Source organism: Lissotriton helveticus, chromosome 3_1 (genome assembly GCF_964261635.1).
Source record: "Lissotriton helveticus chromosome 3_1, aLisHel1.1, whole genome shotgun sequence".
NCBI classification, from domain to species: domain Eukaryota; kingdom Metazoa; phylum Chordata; class Amphibia; order Caudata; family Salamandridae; genus Lissotriton; species Lissotriton helveticus.
In genome coordinates, this window is record NC_136061.1 from 421,564,468 (window position 1) to 421,581,053 (window position 16,586).

Sequence of the window (16,586 nt, forward strand, 5' to 3'; positions counted from 1 at the left end):
TAAGAGAAATAGAGTAATTTAAGAAATAGGAGAGATAAAAAGAGTAAAGGATGAGAGTGCATTAGAAAAATAAGGGAGAGGAACAAAATAGTAAAACATCAAAATAGATAAGCCTTTAGAACAACAATATCAATCCGTTAAGTAAGAGTAAATCAAACATTAGTATCCCTGTTACGAGAGGAGATAGTGCTTAGAAAGAGTCTGAGTTTCTCAGGATCTTCGAATGAGCATGACTTTCCTCCATGGGTAATTTTGCACAGGCAAGGATGAAGAATGCCATACTGAATGTTCAAATGTCTCATCTGAGGACAAAGAGCCAGAAATTCTTTACGTCGAGCATTCGTTGCGTTGGAGGTGTCTTGGGAAATAAAATTATTATGTCCCAACCAAGTAAGACGTTGTTTCAGTTTTACAGCCTTCAGAACATGCATAAGTACAGTAAATTCCAGGTAGAGCATTATAATACCACATGGCTTGTTTGAATTAGGATGGATGCGACCCAGACAATGCGCACGTTGTATATTGAGAGGTGCAGAGGTTTGAAGACCTAAGAGATCTGGAAGGAATTTCTGCAGAAAAGATAACATGTCTGGGCCCTCTATATTTTGTGGAAGACCAAAGGCGAAGGTTGTTCCTTCGATTATGATTTTCATGGTCTTCAATGTGGAGTTTCAGCTTGTGGATCTCTTGCTCTAATAAAGGATTTTAACAGAAATATCTTGAAGGTCTCCCACACGTTGCTCGAGTTCCAACACCTTTCCATGATAATCAATCGGTCGTCTATTTGTTTTAATTTTTCATTGGTAGTGGACATAAATGGTTGAAGACCACATACCTCGTCTAAAATAGAGTCAAGAACTGGATTTTGCAAGGAGAGAATAGGAGAAGGTGGACCATGTTTGTGTCTTTTTGACTTTGTGCCTGAAGAGGCTGGTTTAGGAGTGATATGAGGGTCGCTGGCCATCTTAGATTGCTGAATAGGGCGATGAGTAGTAAGTAGAATAGGGCGGATCCAGCCCAAAGATGAACAAAGAGGACAGCAGGAACAATAAACAATCAATAGCAGGTCACCAGATTGAGGATAAAGCAGAGAGGTATAAGTAAAATTTATGAGTCACTGGAAGGTGACTTACAATATATACCCCAATAAGGAACAGACACGCTACCTCAGAGAGTAACCAGTACCAGCTTACGTAAAAGAAATTTCCCCATCAAAGCCAAAAAGAAAAAAGGCTATTCAGTGCGTAATAATGAAGTGGGAGCACTCAGTAAAATGGATAATCCAAAATAGTTCAAGAAACCAGAACTATAGCAAATGTCCAGTATCAGCATAAAACTAGTAGGTTACCCCATCCAAAACATAGAGACAAAAAAACTTCTTCAGCATACAATAGTAAAGTGGAAACATCCTGTACTGCAGTGTAAAACTTCCAAAGAAGTAAATGAGGAAGTCCACAAATACATTTTTTAGCTCATAAAATGTTGATAACACGTCCCAAAACAGAGGGCTGCATAAAAAATTATAGAGCTGGTAACATAAAAATAACAGATGGCATTGCAATATATCATGGGAGCACAGCTGAGGAGAAAAAACAAAGCGCGAACGCCGCGATACAAAATGGCGGGCACTCGTGTTTCTCTGGGGGGATAGGCACCACCGTGGCTCCTGGGCTCAATAATGCTGCTAGAGGATTAAAAAGCAGTGTCTTACTTCGGCGTCCAAACCACGCCCCCATTCGTGCTTTTCTAATTCTGATATGTTCTGAAATATCTGCACTGTTCATTTACAGACATGTAGATTTTGTTGTGTGCTGGAAAACAAAAATATTAACATCGTACAACCTTTCTCAAGTACACCCGCAATAGCAGGCATGATTGTGGCATAAATCGCCTCACTGGAAGACAGAGCATGACAGCAAATATGACAAGATAAGAGCAAGATTTAAAGACATATTTACAGAAATCCAGCACTAGTTGAGGAATACAGTTAATAGGTTTGGCCAAACAGAAGGGTCAAACTCAAGCTGGACAGCATAAAACAAATAGAGCCAGGAAATAGAAAGCAAGCAAATGTGAGTTACAAACCACAAAGTCAATGGTAAGCAATAGGCAGAATGCATTCACAGGGAAGCTTTCCGAATGTTCCCAAGATGTCGTTAGCAAACTGGATAGCTGCGCTGTCTGATAGGTTTCGACCTAAAATGGAATGAAAAGCCCAAAAGAAAAAGCAGCCCGCAACAAATGGCACCTTTAGAAGTGAGCTATGATGCCTCCTTTGCATAAAACATTTCTCTTCTTGCAAAGGCTGACACCTGGAGCACTCAAACTAACAGCAGTATCGCCTTCTTAGCAACAGAGATGGACTTTGGACTTACCTGCCTAAAGGATTTAAATCACATGGTTTCAGCGAAATGATATTCCACCCAGGTTTACAGCAGGGCGTCTATTTGAGAAGGGCCAGGTGAAGAGATTAATGCACTGGTATACCAGACTAGTACCGCACCCTGCTGAGTCCGCGTAGAGGAGAACAGGTACCGGTCGAACCAACAGCTACTTTCACTTCTAGAATTTCACGCTGCAAAGCAAGGGTAGGTCATGTAAGAGAATAATTATATTATTATTAATGATATAGCTACATCTTTATATCTAGACATTCGCTCCTCCAAAATCTCCTTTTCAATATTTGCTTTAAACGTTTGCATTATATACCATATATGCTCTCTCACACTGCTTTTGTCATGAGGCTACTGCTTCATTTAAGTGCAGCTTAAAGTTCTTGGTGTTTTCCTTCCTAGGCATCCTGCATTTACTTTATTCTTCTAATCATTGTCCTCGCTTTAGCAGTGGTCTAGTGGTAGCCTAGCAGCAGGCAGACTGTTCACCTGTTTCTAGGGACTATCAAAAGTACCTAATACAGTACAATTTCAAATGCAACTATGGAGAGCATAGCTTCAGGGGGGAGTTTGGGGTGTCACAACTGCCAAATAAACGCTTTCTTGGCTCGAGAGTTCTTCCTAGGGGCATTGATTTGGCCCTGCTATGGCTCTGTTGGTTGTTCTCAATGTCTTTCTAAGAGGTTTTAATATATACATACATAAAAACCCACACACTACACTATTCTCAGTTTTCCAGGCATAATAATGGCAATCAAACACCCAAAATGTGATGCAAAAAAATGCTTGCAAATGTCTACCCATTGGCAATCTCTTGGTGTATCATTCCAACACATCGTTGTTCGCCAAGCATGCCACTCTAGTGAGAGGCATACCTAATGCAAAATCCATATGTACCTTGTTCCTTATGGGAACAGTTCACACCAAACCACGGTCATCTTACACCCCCTCTCTGCAGTGTACTGTTTTTTAGTTGGTAAGTTTGCTATTCACACCCCCCGAATCTCACTAACTAAGCTATGCCCTAGGCAAAAACATATGCTTCTTTCTTGAGTTTTGCATCCTGAGTGCATACTATCTCAAAAGCATCCAATAGTCGCCTTTTCTTTTTTCTTTGCATGTTCCTCTCCTACTAATTTAATCCATTGTAAAGGCATTGTAGTAAATGCAGGGCATATTTTCCTTGCAAGGCAAGACTAATCTGAATAACCACTACCCTTGGGTTCCGAAGCAGCATGCTGCCTGGCATGAAACATTTAAATGCCTCATCAGGAGTAGTGGAAGTAACCGCCAGTGCTTAATTTGAGCTGGTGGGCACCACCGTCACCTATTGTCCGGAGCCATCACTAAGGTATTTAACCAGCATAAGACGGGAAAAACCACACAGATCGGAAAGACAGAGTAAGAGAAAGACGGCAAAATCCTCTCAAACAGAGAAAGCAGGAATCTGCAAGAAAAAGGTAAAGAGGCAGGGAGTGTCTGGCAGTGGATTAAAGAGGCATGAGGTGGATTGAAGACAGCAAGCATTGGTATTCAGCACGCTGATGTTTAATTGCACAGGCTGCAAGCTTCTGAGAAGATGTTCCAGCACCAGCACTCTTTCGTTTACAAATTAATGCTGGTGAGCACTATATAAATGCAATTACAGTCCAGACCAATATAGGATTATGCAACATACTATAGAAGAAGAAATACTAATACTTCCTAATAATAATTGGAAGTATTACATAATTAATACTAATGGAGTACTGTGATTAGTGGTCCTTCACTGCAATCTCTGCTACTGTGACATACTTCCTCATTTTCTAACTTTGGTGAACAAGAATTTTGAGTTATATTGAGTGCACGGATGCAAGGATTAGGCATTCTCATTCTCGCTTTTATTTAACAGCAGCCAACATGTGTGACAATGAAACATGAAAAACAGAAGAAAAGAACTACAATGCCCATAGTTTGTAGGAAATAAAACTACAACTCCCTTGTGGGGATAGCATGAACCAATAGCCATCCAGTACAGCACAAAAACATTCATGAACCCTGTAGAACTACCTCTTCTTGCTGTGAGGCCAATTAGGGCCCTATTACGAGTCTGGCGGTCCACGCTCTAATAGAATGAGAAACCAGGGATGTGTCCTTTAAAATTGGGCAATCAGAATGATCTATGCTACTGGTTTCCTCATCAGACAGGTTACTCAGGGAAATTTTGCAAAGGGGGAAAGTATAGTTCTTCATCAACTACTCTTGGAGAAAGGCTGGCCTGCATGGCCCAAATAGTACATACATTTCCGAATACCACCCTTAGAGCCTCACACTGTACCTCCCTTTTTAATACAATAATTCGGTTGTACGTTGTATAATCTGTAAAGGCAGAATGTATATTAGCATAGAACAGGTAGTTTGCAATGCTTCCACCTGTAGATGAAGGGTAGGGATAAAAGCTTGATAGTGACCACACCTACAGGTCACAATTGACCAGTGAATGTGAAAGTGTTCAACAACAATATTTTCTTTCAGACATGCTATACAAACTTTGTCACCAAAAAAGTAGTAATCTAGTCTTGTATCTAAATCAGATGGGGCAGAGTAAAAAGAGAATACCCTCTTTGGTTGGATGCTTCACTCCTCCTTAAAATTGAAAATGCCAACTGCAATTTCGTTTATGAGTGCTCCTGCCAAAGGACTCTCTTTGCCGCCCCTGGAGAGGAAGAGTGGCACAATGGTCATCACTGGAAAGGAAAGAGTATCTGCCTTTCCATGTCCTTCTACCATGGAATTGTGTTTGGGAATGGTGATTCCCTAGCAGAAATCCTACTAGGTCTCTAGGGAAATCTGGCTGCCCACTCCCACCCCTCAAGGGGGAATACATTTATAGACAGCCTCCTGTCCAGGGAATGGAAAGTGTCAGCAGCCATTTTTAAGGTCTGGCATTAGCCAAAATCTTTTGATTTTACTAAAACGTCATGTATAATATACTTAGAAGGGCTCTCAGGCAGCCTTCTTCATCTATTGGGCTGTTGTTGTGTGATTCACATTTTTCTTCCACCCACTACAGCATACACCATGGAGCAATGTTTCAGCCTACTTTAGCTATTAGCTAACTTTGTTATGAGTCAGGAGCATTGTTCACTTTCACACGAACCACATCCATACATAAAGTAGCTTCCTACAGTGCCTGGGACTACTATGACTGGTTGAAAGACCCTGTGAGCCAATTTCTACGGGGCATGCATTATCCAAGACCTTTTCTATGCTCTATAATTTTACGTATATATATATTCACTGAAAAAACCATAGGTTATAGACCATATATAGTTAGGAATTAGCATTTACAAAACCTTGAAAATTCACTGAAAAAACCATAGGTTATAGACCATATATAGTTAGGAATTAGCATTTACAAAACCTTGAAAATTCACTGCAAAAACCATAGGTTAGAGACCATATATAGTTAGCTGGACATTTTATTGACATAAAACCAATGAAATTCCATATATAGTTAGTTGCACTAACTATATATCGCGCACCCGCAATCCACTGCTGATGATGTCACATATTACATCATTCATGACATGGTCAGTGACATCACTGATGCCATCACTGATGACATCTCAAATGACATCACTGATGACATCACTGATGACAACATCCAGTGACTGTATGTTTCTGTAAAGTTAAAATGTGTCTTACATATTGAAGAATGAGTGGAAGTATAAGTGTCTGGACAAAGGATTTAGTAGGTGCATGACTGAATGTATGAGTGAGTGATTAAATGTGTCTCACTGAGTGCATGGGTTAGTGACTAAACTGTCTTAATTTGTGCATCATTATGTCTGTTGTTCTGTAAACTGCTGCATGTGTTGATCAGTAGCTATATGATTAACTATATGGGTTATTGATTGATTGCCCAAGTATTTGTATGGGAGACTGAGTGTGTGTGTGGCTAGCTGGGAGGTGTGTGACTCTGTGCAGATCAATCTGTACTTGTATCAATGATTGTATAAGAAGGTAAGTATGTGTTAGTATATGTTTGAAAATGTAAGGTGCTCTATGTTTAACTGTATAGACAAGAAAATGGAAGTCTCATTGATTCTTTACAGGACTGACTAGGTGTGTGAGTAACTCCATGGATGAGTGGCAGACTGTGAGTGTCTGTATAGGTGTATGAGTGCATATGATAGTGTTGTAAAGATGAGTGATTGTATGTATGAATGATTGTATGGGTGAATGAGTGAAGGTGTGTGTAGACGTAGCAATCAGTGAGTGCGTATGTAGTAACTAGTATTGGTGTGTCAATGGTTTCAAAAATTATACTCTTTTTAACACTGGGTGAAACAGAGGTTATATTAAAATGTGAGGAGATGCATTGTATTGTCACATGAATTATATCATCAGTGATGTGGTCATTGATGTCAAATGAGATGTCATCAGTGATGTCATCAGTGATGTCATTTGAGATGTCATCAGTGATGTCATCAGTGATGTCACTGACCATGTCATGAATGATGTAATATGTGACATCATCAGCAGTGGATTGCGGGTGCGCGATATATAGTTAGTGCAACTAACTATATATGGAATTTCATTGGTTTTATGTCAATAAAATGTCCAGCTAACTATATATGGTCTCTAACCTATGGTTTTTGCAGTGAATTTTCAAGGTTTTGTAAATGCTAATTCCTAACTATATATGGTCTATAACCTATGGTTTTTTCAGTGAATTTTCAAGGTTTTGTAAATGCTAATTCCTAACTATATATGGTCTATAACCTATGGTTTTTTTCAGTGAATTTCAATGGTTTTTTAATAGCAAATATCATAAGCTGTCGAATGTCAAGTACGTGGTAAGTAAAAACATTTTCGTGTTTATGCACACTGATCTGCTTTGAATGCTGCCCCCCACCCCTCATTTCTATTAGGAGTACTCTCTCTTTGCAGATAGTGAAGGGTAAATAACGCAGCCCTTTGCCCCCTTTGTAATCCGTCGTGCCTGCTTCTCTCTCCATTTGATTGATTGTTCTCTTTGGTTCATTCTCTATTTACAAACAAGCACAGACTCGCAATACTCTGTTTAGTCTTTGCAGATAGCGAAAAATCGTGTAAAAAAACAAAAGGAATCGAACAAAATCAGTAGGCCACTAATGGGATCTCTTTTTGACCTCGCTAAAATAGAAACATTAGGAACAACCTGTTGAAAATAGCAATGCGTATGTACATAAGCGGCGTTCATTTGTGTTCACAGTACCCCTTGTTGATTGTTTCAATCGAGCATTGAATTGTTCGAAGTTGGTTCTCTTAAGGATCTTCTCTGCCTGCAAACGAGGAAGAATAGGAATATTCTCTCTCCCTTTGCAGATAGTGAAGGGTAGGTAACGCAAGCCTTTAACACGTCGTACCTATTTCATTCCTCATTGATTGATTGATTGTCCGAACATTGACTGTTTGGGAATTAGTTCTTTTTGGAGGTATTCCCTGTTTGCAAATAAACGTAGGAAAATCTTTGCAAGTAGTGAAAGGGTACGTAATGCGGACCTTTCTCCCCCGTTGTAATCTGTCATGCCTATCTACTCCCCACTGATTGATGCACCTGTTTCACCCGGACCATTTACTAGAGATACGTCATCTGGCCCGACCAGAGAGCACCCCTAGTGAAAAGGACATATGCAATAATAACGAAGTGATCACTGTATCCTGTTAACAGAAACTTTAGCATGAAACAACCTGGAAAGAAAAGAATAGGAAAACGAAAATCAGTAGGCCACTGATGAACATGAACTTTTATTAAACAACGAACAAAGAAACGATAACATAACGTAACGATAAAACCTATTAATGTCCTAGAAACAAGAAAACGTTAAAATATGCCAGTGGTGAGAGACCAGAAAAACAGTAAGAGAAACCAAATCACCCCTTGCTGTCCCACCGCCTGCCACGCCCAAAAAATCGATAGACTAGGGAAAATGCAAGTCAGTAGAACATCCGCCCCCACTCTGGAAACTTCCAAGGTGGGGCAGGGTTGCGGCTACGCCCAGCCGGGAGCAGCCCATATAAGGCAGGTCCTGCTGCCACGCCTCGGCCAGGAGATCCTAACGTAGGGTGTAGCCGGAGGAGAGGCCGAGGCCAGCGGGACCCGGCCAGGGGATTGCCTTTACAACGCTGAACAGTTGCAGGGGGGGGGAATGTCTCCTCGACCCTCCCCTCTCTCTCCCAGTCCGGCCGCGGTGGCCCTTGAGAGTTGCAGGTACTCCCGCCACATGCTCTTCCGGTCCGGCCACCAACGGTCGGGGGGCCGAGGACGACGGGATCCGGCTGCAGCCGATAAACCAAGAAACCCGTTCATGGGGCCAGAGCCAGGGGCGTCCGGCCGACATCTACCGGAAGCCCGGCCCGAAGACGGACGGGACACTTCTTCTTTCATGAATAATGGCTGCGACAACACTGGGGGGGGATGTCTTGCACATGCCTCCGACCCCCCCCCCTCGTCCTCATCGCCTGGTCCGGCCATAACAAATCTCAAGCGAGACGCCGTGGGGTGCACTGGGAGGGAGAGACGGTGCGAACAGGCCTCTCCCGCCTCCCCAGGTGGAGGCTTCCCAGCTGCACCCTCAGCGCTCCAGGCTCCCGGAAAAGGGTTCTTCCACTGTGGCCATGCTGCAACGTCTCGCCCGGCAGGGTGGAGCCCATCCGCTCATTTGACCCCGCGATCGCCAGTAGCTACCGAACTCTCAAAATGGCGGTCGACCTGGCAAGAGCGGGCCCAGCATAAAGAAATGGCCCGGTCACTGCTTGACTCCACCACCGTAGTCCTCCACGACCTTGAAGATTCTAGAGGAGCCGCGGGAGTCTCCGACCCCCGATGGGGAATGACTGCCATGATCGCCCGTGGAGTGACGAACTGTATCCGCGGGACGTCGGCGCTCCCATGCTGGCGCCAGCCTCACTTTGAATTACTAGAATCCTGCAGACCTCAGTTCCGGTGAAAGCACAGTGTGACCCGGTAGGAAAAATTGTTGCACCCCCTCCCCTTTTTCACTGATAGTTCAAACCACTGATCCTTTCCTTTGCCCTTTTAACGGAACTTTGGACTGCCTCCCCCTCTTTTACATTTTCTAGAGAAAACAAAACATTAACCACTACATTAGCATAGCAGTTGACACCAGAACTGTTTTCAAATTTAAAACCAACAACATCTTCAACAAAATCCTTTTTGTTTCTGCTGTGACCCTGCTACAGCACAGGCATTGTCCCCAGCAGTAATTCTGCGATGCCGGTAAGAATAGCTGTGGTGCCTACTGGACTCACTCACCCCCGCGGCGCCCCACGCCGTTATTTGCTGGGCGGCAACTTACTAGACATCACTTTCGTGCCATCTAGATTTCAGCGCGTTCTGCTGCCTTGGAACTATTCGCACAACAGACCGCTACTGACAAGAATATTTCATTATTGGTGCTGTCAATTTCAATAAATCTATTGGATAATTCAAAAGAAATTGCGACGGTCTCTTCGTTGTTTAAATGTTTTTACTGTTTTTGTTTTGTTGTATATATTTATATGTTATTAAAGTTTTATATTCCTACTACTTTGTTGGAGTGCTACATATTTTTAATGTGACACATAATTGTAAAAACTTTGATGTACCAAGAGTCATTCCTGGAATCTTCCGCTTCAGGCTCGGTCCCCTCCCCAATCACAATACAGGATGGTTTTCAGATAGTAGGAACACGTGTGGTGTGACGGATCTCATCGGGTGTGGGCCTTGATCTACTATAACTCCTTTGAAGAGGGGTGATTCTTTACAGCTGGGGCCATAAACTACATCTGCAGGGCTAGCTGATAGCCTGGACAATCGGACACAGAGGAAGAGGAGTGTCAGAGGGTGCGGTAGTGAATAGGGCGAAAGGGAGGTGTCGGGCGGGCACAGAGTGTGATTCTCAGGGAAGAGCAGCGCAGATGGGGGGAGGTTTATTGCCCATGCATAAGACAGAGAGCGGGGGTGACCAGTGCCTGGGGAAGATGCTTGCGAGAGTGAGGAGCCATGCTACGAATCGACAGCGTGCAGAGAGTGGGTCTGGTCAAGACATCTAAAATGGCTGCCGTGCACCACAAAAGTGTGGCATTTCAAAAAAGGCAAGATGGCGCAAACAATGTTTTTCAACACTTCCTCATTTCCTTCGAATCGAACGTTAACAGACGTTGGGGCATATTACCAAAGTTAAGCGATATTTATCGCTAACGATGCTTACCAACGAATTTTTTACCGCTAAGCATCGTCAGAAATTATCGAAGATAAACCTTGCTATTATCAAGGTTTATCGCAAATGCGATAATAAACGGCCGCAATGCATCAATATCGCTAAAAACTCAGCGATATTCATGCATTACCGAGCTAATGCTCTTAGCCATGTTATCCACCTCCCATTGGATAACATGGCTAAGAACTGCTCAGGGCAGGTGTTACTTTTTGGAGATATTCGCGCTTAGCGCGAATATCTCCAAAAGGAGATAGATATCTTGCATGTTGTAATGCAAGTTATTGTGGTATATGGAACTCATACCATAATCTCTCAGGAAAGCAGAAACTGATCCTTTTGGGACCGCCTAAAAAGGCCTAGGGGGTGAGGAGTACTCTACTTTGCCCCCTTTTCACGTTCCGAACTATTTTATTTTACTCTCTTCTGTAATTACACAAAATAGCAGCGATAAGATGCATCGGAGACACACAGGGGCATATTACCAACAACTAGCGAAAATTTTTGTCTCTAACTTGTTTAGAGACAAAAATTATCGCCGCACATCGGCGATTTTTATCGCAGATAAACCTTGCTATTAGCAAGGTTTATCGCAAATGCGATAAAAACGGCCGCAATGCATGAATATCGCTGAAAAGTCAGCGATATTCATGCATTATCGAGCAAATGCTCTTAGCCATGTTATCCACCTCCCATTGGATAACATGGTGAAGAACTGCTCAGGGCAGGTGTTAGCTTTTGGAGATTTCGCGCTTAGCGCGAATATCTCCAAAAGTTGGTAATAGGAGATAGCGATGTTAGCGACTGTTTCCAGTCGCTAACATCTTGGCACGCCCACTTTGCATGTCATTAGTGATAAATATCACTGACATGCAAAGCGGGGCCCAAGATGGTCGCTATCTCCTATTAGCTGTCACTAACTGGTGTTAGCGACAGCTTGGTAATAGGGAGATAATTTTATCTCCGCTTTCTTGGCTTTTAAAGCCAAAAAAGCGGAGATAAACCCCCTTGATAATATGCCCCACAGTGAGAGAAAGGAGGCCGGAGATGAAGAAGAGATGTCAAATACACATTGGAGATAATATAGTGGCAGAAGGGAAGTAAATATGAGTAAACTTACCATGTAACATAAAAATGTTGCACTCTATACTATAAGTCTCATTTTATACTACAATCACTTCGCTACAACCTCATAAATTAAAAATAAAAATGAATAATGTCTCAAACAATTTTTGATTTCTAAATATAAATTTATTCTTCAGAATTTTCTAAATTTGAAAGAACTAGTAACATGTCCTCATCAGAAATGTCCTCATGAAAAGTCTGCAATGATGATTCTTGTAACTCTATGGTCTCCAAACATTCGATAAATTCGCCATCAAGAGATTGATCAAAAAAATCATTCAAGTCATCTCCTCCTTGTGACAATATTTCATTATTGGTGCTGTCAATTTCAATCAATGTAGTGGAATCATTCAAGTCATCTCCTCGTGACAATATTTCATTATTGGTGCTCTCAATTTCAATCAATGTAGTGGAATCATTCAAGTCATCTCCTCCTTGTGACAATATTTCATTATTGGTGCTGTCCATTTCAATCAATCTAATGGAATCATACAAGTCATCTCCTCCTTGTGACAATATTTCATTATTGGTGCTCTCAATTTCAATCAATGTAGTGGAATCATTCAAGTCATCTCCTTGTGCCAATATTTCATTATTGGTGCTGTCCATTTCAATCAATCTAATGGAATCATACAAGTCATCTCCTCCTTGTGACAATATTTCATTATTGGTGCTCTCAATTTCAATCAATGTAGTGGACAATTCAAAAGAAATTGCCACGGTCTCTTCATTGTGAGCCATTTTATTTTGAAATTGCTTGCTGTAAATTGCAGAAAAAAATAATCACTTTCATTTATCGTTTTTAGTAATACATAATATAAAACTAACTTTATCAAGTATTTAGTATAACAGAAGGACTGCAAATAAATAACAGAAAACATTTTTCAAATTATCTTCAAGTGTACAACATAGTTCCCCTTACAAATTAACAACTCACCTTTTTAAAAGTAGGAGAAGTGTTAGTACTGTGTAAATCAAACACCAGAAATTCACCACCAAAAATTCCTCACAAATGTACCTCAGACAGTAGTATCACAAAATGGCTGTGGTTTCCTCTCATTTGAAATATATACATAACCAATTAACTTTCATCACACACAAATACAAAACCAAACTAACATTTTAATTGGTTCTAAATTTCAACACTTTCAAATGTGTTTTCCCCAGGCAATTTTCCATAGGACATTTACATACGTCTACAGCCTGAATGGCTGAACGGAATTACACCAAACTTGGCAAAATGGTACATCAAACCTAAGAGGTCAGGAAGGATCTACTATGCCCCCTTATGGTCATTTCCCCCTTCACTTTGGCCTCCTCTTGTCTCTCAATCCTACCGAGAGACAAGATGGCGGCCGCTACGGGCTGTTTGGAATGTTGACAGACGCCGGAGAACCAATCAGCTTCGCAAAGCTCCGTAACGCGAAAAGTACGCGAAGCGGAGCGCTGTTACAGATATATATCTTTTTTTGAACGTTAATTTCTCAAAATCCACTGGAGCACATATATTGAGACCTAGCAAAGGCACATCGGGCTACCAGTCCCTAATATTTTGCCAAGTTTCGTGCAAATCCATTCAGCCGTTCGATTATTATTATTTTTTTTTTTTTTGCCCCGCGGGGCCCTTTTAAAACCTCCACATCAAACGTAGGGGGTCAGCGAGGATCTACTATTCCCCCTTATGGTCATTTGCCCCTTCGCTTTGGCCTCCTCTTGTCTCTCGATCCTACCGAGAGACAAGATGGCGGCCGCTACGGACTGTTTGGAATGTTGACAGACGCCGGAGAACCAATCAGCTTCGCTTCACAAAGCTCCGTTGCGCGAAAAGTACGCGTCCTGGAGCGCTGCCCGGTCCGCTGTTACAGATATATATCTTTTTTTAAACGTTAATTTCTCAAAATCCACTGTAGCACATATATTGAGACCTACAAAAGGCACATCGGGCTACCAGTCCCTACAATTTTGCCAAGTTTCGTGCAAATCCATTCAGCCGTTCGGGCTAAAAGTGAGGCCAACCGCCCTATGGAAAACTCAATGTTAAAAACACGTTTTGGGACCCCCCTTTTTTCTCAGCCCCCTCTTGACGAACCCCCTCCAAATTTTCAAGGGCTGCTCAGAAACAAAATGTGCCATTTTCCTGAAAATTTCAGCCAATTCCGTCCACAAACGCCAAAGTTATTAGACATAGAATTTTCAAAAATCCCATAGAGAAAAAATCCTAACTATATATACCTACTGGCGACCGCCAGTAGGTAATATGTATATGTATATATATATATATATATATGGATATATATATATATATATTATTACGCAATGCTCTTGAGCTTTTCGAGGGGCTCACTCGACTTTCCTGCCATCCGGCTTGCTTGCCTCTTTTAGCTCTGCACCTCTTCTCCTCTGTTTTGTTTTGGACATTAATTACTGGGAAGGACCCGACCTACTTAAGGATAATACAAACACTCATGCTATGGACTACAATTACCATCATGCCCTGATGGATAATAGAATGAGCCACGCCCACTGAGGGCGGAATCACACAACTTTCAATAAATGGTTGATAGCAATGGGTGTCCCCATGAAGAAGAGGCGGAGTGGCCTCGAAACGCGTCGGGAGATGGTACATGTTGGAGGAGAAGAGGTGCAGAGCTAAAAGAGGCAAGCAAGCCGGATGGCAGGAAAGTCGAGTGTGCCCCTCGAAAAGCTCAAGAGCATTGCGTAATAATTTTATGGTACACGGCTGCCCTTGGCCGTGCGAGGGAGCACCATCTCCGGATGTGGAGGAAGATTCTCCATCGCGAAGAGGCTGCGGCGGTGCACGACGCACTGCTGTGAAGTTCGACAATCCCTCAATTATAATAGCACTGCCCCACGGACCCTCTCCTACTAAAGGAAAATTGTTTTGGACATTAATTACTGGGAAGGACCCGACCTACTTAAGGATAATACAAACACTCATGCTATGGACTACAATTACCATCATGCCCTGATGGATAATAGAATGAGTCACGCCCACTGAGGGCGGAATCACACAACTTTCAATATATGGTTGTTGATAGCAATGGGTGTCACCGTGGTTCCTTTCCAGTCCCCATGAAGAAGAGGCGGAGTGGCCTCGAAACGCGTCGGGAGATGGTACATGTTGGAGGAGAAGAGGTGCAGAGCTAAAAGAGGCAAGCAAGCCGGATGGCAGGAAAGTCGAGTGTGCCCCTCGAAAAGCTCACGAGCATTGCGTAATAATATATATATATATATATATATATATATATATATATATATATATATATATATATATATATATATATATATATATTACCTAATAGAGGTCACCACTATGTAGTTATAGTTAGATCAACAATTCAATAAGAAAATCATTTTTTGTGTTGCTAATACCTTTGGCACCATTTAATGAATCCCCACAACATTTTCCAAAAAGAGGCCACTGTTTGATTAGGTTGTGCACAGTTTCAGTGTGATCTGTCAAGCAGTGGGTCAGAAAAACAGGGGGGTCCCAAAACACAAAATCCCCATGCATTTTCCATAGACATCTTTAAGATGGGCTACAGCAAAAAGAGCTGAAAGGAATTGCACCAAATTGGGTAGGAAGCTAGATCGTGGTCCGCAGATTCTGCTTTTTGTGATTTGGTCTAAATTCGTTCAGTAGCTTTTGAGAAATTAAGGTAAAAAAATAATTGTATATCTGGACGGTTGAGTCTGTGAGAGTCAATTTAAAAATAGAGCATTCTGATTGGCCCAGGGAGCATTATTTCCATTGGGCCATCATGCTCACCTGGGGGTCAGACTTCCAGGAGAGCGAGTGCTCTGATTGACTACCAGGTACAGTGAAAAAATGTTGCTGGCAGCCATTACAGGACTCAGGGATTCAGTCCCCTGTCCTGAATATGTTTAAAATAAAAAAATATAAGGAGGCATGGTAGGGATATTATGACCCGACCCAACCCCCATAGGCTGCATGGGAGGGGGACCTAGAAGAACACCCCCTGAGCCAAAAACAAAAAAAAGAATCAGCAACAATTCTTGTGATCCAGCAGAACTACTGCATGATCGTAAACAAAAAAGAATTTGGCAGCTGGGCTGCTTTGTTTTAATAATGGGAGGAGTGTGTAGCCCCTTTCTAAGCATTTATAAACCCCGGGTTGAAATGAATATATATGGACGGGGACACAGCACCCCCTCCCTGAGCCATCAGAGACCTCAGGAAGCCCACCGCAGGGGTCGAAATCATTGAATAAAGGAAGGGGTCAACGCGGCTCCCTTTCCTGAGCAAAGGGCCAAAAGTTTTCAAAAAGATGAGGGGGTCTGCATAGCCCATCTTTCCGGGGGAGCCCACCCCAAGAGCCAAATTTATTTAAAATTTGGCAGGGGCTAAGCGGCCCACCTTTCTGAATCTCTAAAGGCACCAGGGAGCCCACCCCTATGGACAAAATGACTGTAACTGGGGAGAAGGCTGCATGGCCCCCCTCACTGAGCTATTAATGGCCCGGTGATCCCATTCCCCAGGTCTGGCTCACATGCTATGTCCCGGGGAGCCCACTCCTGGGACATAGCGGTTTTCCTGCCTGCACAGACAGGGAAGCCTGAGTTTGTGCCCGCTTGACGCGAGAATGTTTTTTATCTACTGGTAAGCAGGAGCAAACACAAAGTCTGTTCCGAGGTCGGCAGGAGCTTTAAAAATGCTCCTTCTGGCTGGGAGCTGACTTTTGATCTGTTTCCCTGCCTGCACTGATGCGGACAGGTAAACAGATCAAAATATTGCTCCTGCCAAGAGGCAGCTGCTTTAACAGCTGCTGCCTCCAGGTGG

General features: G+C 42.5%; 1 protein-coding gene across 8 annotated transcripts in view; it reads left to right on the top strand.

Moving 5' to 3' along the window:
* LOC144822569 (interferon-inducible GTPase 5-like) overlaps positions 1-16,586 on the top strand; it is a 249,435-nt gene that overhangs the window by 163,132 nt on the left and 69,717 nt on the right. Inside the window, exon 1 of one of the 8 annotated variants that reach the window (XM_078680254.1) lies at positions 2,417-2,588. The exons of 5 other annotated variants lie outside the window; for them this stretch is intronic. The gene's annotated coding sequence lies outside the window, so the exon portion shown is untranslated. Of the gene's footprint in view, positions 1-2,416; positions 2,589-16,586 lie in introns of those variants that run through there. 2 more of the 8 variants (XM_078680263.1, XM_078680260.1) reach the window with 2 other exon arrangements.